This window comes from Mesoplodon densirostris, chromosome 5 (genome assembly GCF_025265405.1).
Source record: "Mesoplodon densirostris isolate mMesDen1 chromosome 5, mMesDen1 primary haplotype, whole genome shotgun sequence".
NCBI lineage: Eukaryota > Metazoa > Chordata > Mammalia > Artiodactyla > Ziphiidae > Mesoplodon > Mesoplodon densirostris.
This window is the reverse complement of record NC_082665.1, coordinates 90,789,247-90,793,862: the sequence shown is the minus strand read 5'-3', so window position 1 is coordinate 90,793,862 and position 4,616 is coordinate 90,789,247.

Sequence of the window (4,616 nt, the reverse complement as noted above, 5' to 3'; positions counted from 1 at the left end):
TTAACCCATACTCAGATGGAAGAATTAACTTTTATGTCCTTTACAAATGAGAGCGCTTGCTTATATGTTTTTAGTTTGGAATTAAATACATTTTTACTTAAAAAATTCTATAAAATGCTAAGAAAGATAATGAGATTGAAGCTGCAACCCCTTGCTATTATTTTTATACACATTCAAGTGTATTTTTTACAGTGGCGGTAGTGATGGTGCTCAAATTTATAGCAGGATGCTTTGGCTCTCACTAATGAATGTATTTTTCTTGATGATCTAGGAGCAAATAGAGTTATAGAGAAAACAGATTTGTGAAAATATTTAAAAGGTTTGCAGCAATATTTTATGGACAGTCATGGTATCTTTATTGTCAGTTAAAAGAGCTTAAACCAAGGAGGAGAAATTCATGGCCATTGCTTTTTACTACCCAAGAGACCGGAAAGTATACATTCTGCTGGAACTGCTGTAACATGAGGTTCTTACTGAACAACTAAGTGATCTTACTAAGACAGAGTGTCTGTCTCTGTCATTAGAAGGAAAAGTAATGGCCTTTCCGTGGGTAAGTCACATTATGATCTGAGTAATGTACAGACATAATAATTTGGAAGCCAAGGGTACTTGTGATGGATATTTGCTAGTGTCACTGCATGGGTAGAAGAGCATTGATTGAATGATAGTCTTAGGCATTCAGACTTATTTATGAATTGCCGACTAGAACAAGAGGAATGATAATGTTCTTGTGTTGTATAATTCTGTGTTTGGAAAATTATCTCCAACAGCGTTAAGTTGAAGTTGGAATAGAGTTTGCTTATGTTAGAGTAAGTAATACTAGAATATAACCCAAGATTTAGAAAACATTTAGAGATGCCTAGATGGGAAATTAAGAATTTTAGTAAATTAAGAGATTATGGCCTATGACTGTCATCAGCCTTCTGTGGCCTGAGCTATAGCCCTGTTAGGACACTGAAAGAGGTTAACAGGGTCCTTGCAAAAGTTTATTTTTTTAATGAATTTTTTTAAAGGTATCTACATTCATTTTATTTCTTTCTCATAAATTTATCAGAAATAATATTACATTTAGTGATCAATAGTGAATATTTGGGGCTTCCCTGGTGGCTCAGTGGTTGAGAGTCCACCTGCCAATGCAGGGGACACGGGTTCGTGCCCCGGTCCAGGAAGATCCCACATGCCGCGGAGCGGCTGGGCCTGTGAGCCATGGCCGCTGAGCCTGCGTGTCCGGAGCCTGTGCTCCGCAACGGGAGAAGCCACAACAGTGAGAGGCATGCATACTGCAAAAAAATAAAATAAAATAAAAAATAGTGAACATTTGTTTAATTGAAACTGCACCAAATTTTCCCCTTCTCAGAGGCCTCTGATGAATAACACAATGTGTTTAATATCTGATTGTCATTGAGGTGATTTTTTAAATAGTATTTTTTAAAAATTTAGTTATTTTTCGCTGTGTTGGGCTTCCCATTGCAGTGGCTTCTCTTGTTGTGGAGCACAGGCTCTAGGTGTGCAGGCTTCAGTAGTTGTGGCACGCGGGCTCCGTAGTTGTGGTTTGCAGGCTTTAGAGTGCAGGCTTAGTAGTTGTGATGCACAGGCTTAGTTGCTCCGCAGCATATGGGATCTTCCCGGACCAGGGCTCAAACCCATGTCCCCTGCATTGGCAGGCAGATTCTTAACCACTGCATCACTAGGGAAGTCCCTGAGGTGATTGATTTGAACTAGAAAAATGAGATCAAAACCCATTCAATTGTACATCCATTTTTTATTAATAACCTGTTTGTAGAGAAAATCATGTAGAATTTTAAAAGCATATACAAGTAACACCAATGTTTATTATCAAATTATTCATATTTAATAATATCTTGATATTATCCTGATAATTTGGTAAGACAATAATCTTAATCTGGTGTTTTTGCTCAACATAAAGACTATATTTCTTCAATATTCTCTCTGTTTCCTAAGGATTCAAATGGGCCTTGTATCCCCAGGAAACTCCTCTGACTATTGTATAATTTGATGAATTGTTGAGAACTCTATAAACGCAGCAGTAATTTGTGCAGTTTGGACTTGATTTAACTTTATTCTTTTTCTTATAGGCATTCTGAAATATTTATGATGGAATACATTGGTAATCTGATATGGGAGTTCTGTAAAAAACAAAAAGAACTAATTACTAGCAGATTTACAACCACTGGCACATTCTTCCACATTCTGTTTCTACTTATAAAAGAAGTGAAATAATGGATGAAATAATAATTCAAACTTAATGATTTTTTAAAATTCTATTTTCTCCCTCAATTCTTGCATATTTCATAATTGATCATTAACCTGGTCATGTTAGTCCTTCTGTACAAATGTTGTGAACACCTGCTTTGGTTTTAGAGGAATTAATCGAGCAATGTTCAAGATAAGTAGAGTTGTCCTTGACTGATCAGGTGTTCCATGTACTAGTGTTTCCCAGCAGGCACATTTTAGCTGTAACATTACAGTGAGTAATCAGAAGCCAATTTCGGGTAAGTACCTTGAAATTAAATAGTGTTTGAATGAAGTATGTATGCAACAACATTGACCATGAGTGTTTAATAGATTAAGGGAATGGCATTTCAATTCACTCTGGTGTAGGTACTATTTAAATGTATCAAATTAACACATTACTTTTATTTTCCTTAAAAGATTAAATTTTCCTTAAATTTTCACTACAAATTTGAAGGTCAAATTCTTATGACTATTCATCAGTTTGCTTAGTTCACCAGTACTTTGTGTTTTCTGATGAGACACAATCCAAAGCCCAATGAGGTAAGTGAATTTTTAAAACAACTTTTTTGCCTGAGCTTGTAGTTTATTAAGGGCCTAAAAATTTCCTGGGAGAAATAGATGCTCAAAGAATATACATTTTAATTATTAAGACTGTTAATAATGATAGGGCAACTCCCAGATTCTACTACTAGGGAAAAATTACATCCTTCATAATATTGCTTATTATTCTAATATAAACCAAGTACTTAAAAATGGGCCAAATGAATTGCCACTTGATGACTTAAAATTTTTGATAACATTTTGACTACTTATGTTATCTACAAACTGATATTTTGGTCAGAAATCTTCTGAGATATTGAATATATTAGAAAATGATACTCAGAAATTTATTTTGCATGTAAAACATCTTTTACACTTTTACTATTGCACTACCACCCACAACCTTATGTACTAATTTAATCTTCAATAAGATACTTGCTTGATAGCATATATTTATATTTGCAGTTTATCAACACATTATTTTCTAACAATTGCTTTGGATTGTGTTTTGAGGTTTTTTTTCTTTGTAAATTGTATATCTAAGTTTAACTACACATATTAGAAAAGAAATGGAAATATCTTGATAATGACTCTACAACTTAGTTTTGGAAAATAATTGACTATTAGTAATCTTTATGTATAATAGTGATTCTTAGTGATTCTTAGCCATTTAGGGGTCATGGAAGCCTTCCTAATAATCTTCAAAACACACTAGAAATATAGTTCTTCATGTCTTTAAGGCTAACAAAACATTATTCCGGAGGTTTTCATATTTATGTCCAATAAAGGGTTACTTCCTAGTAACCTATTAAACTAGTAGGAGTTATTGAAAGTGACTAAAATGTATTATTTGTAAGGTAAAACTATTGTTACTAAAATTTTAAATACTTTGAAATTTTATTTAAAATTTATTCATTTAAAGTACTTAAAATTTAAAATACTTCAGAGTCAGTATTCTACTAAGTCTGCAGTAATATTGTAAAACTCATTCTGCTCCCGATGTAATGAGATGGTTGAATTTCCTGGAGTTTTAGTGGAGAGCAGTTTAATACGGTGTCATTAGTGTTGTGAATTGGTTACAGTTTTCAGTCGCAGCTTTCTTATATTTGTTAATTTATTTGTCAAATTATTCTTTGATTTTTTAAAAATTGCTTTCTTCATTTCTTGTTATTGTACCATTTATATTTGATTGTAATTTTGTTTCTTTATAATTTTTTTCTGAGTTTGTAAAACCTCTCTTTGGAAAAGTATGAGGTGGGTTTGGAGGTTATTTCACCATTCCATAAAGTGTGAGACTTGTTGCTGTAAGAAGTTAGCCAGATTACTCAACTGATTTAGAATACTTGAATTTCCTAATATTATGGGTTCAAAACCACACTGGAGTGTGTTCAGTTTTTATTCCATTTCTCCTTTTGTTCTTTAAACTATTTTAGAGTAGTCTGAACAGAAATTTCCCTTCATATCAGAGTTGCAAGTATCCCATTTAAAACCATGGAAAAGATGCAAAAAAGTATCACATAGCTATTCAGATAGCATTGCTATTGATAATATTCCAGCATTATAATTTCTCCTTTAATTTAAAAAAACTGCAGTACACCTGTACTGCTTCTTGAATACATATTAAAAATGCTATTAGCACATGGCCTATTTCTCCTAATAGAAGATGCTTAGTCTGAAAATTGACATTAGAATCTTCTTGTGGTAGTTTGTTCTAATAAGACAGAAAGTTCTAATAGATAGAAATCTTTCTATTGAGCTTACTCTGGTAAACTCTGATTATTTTGAAAACTAACAAATTTTGAATTAACCAATGCAGAGAG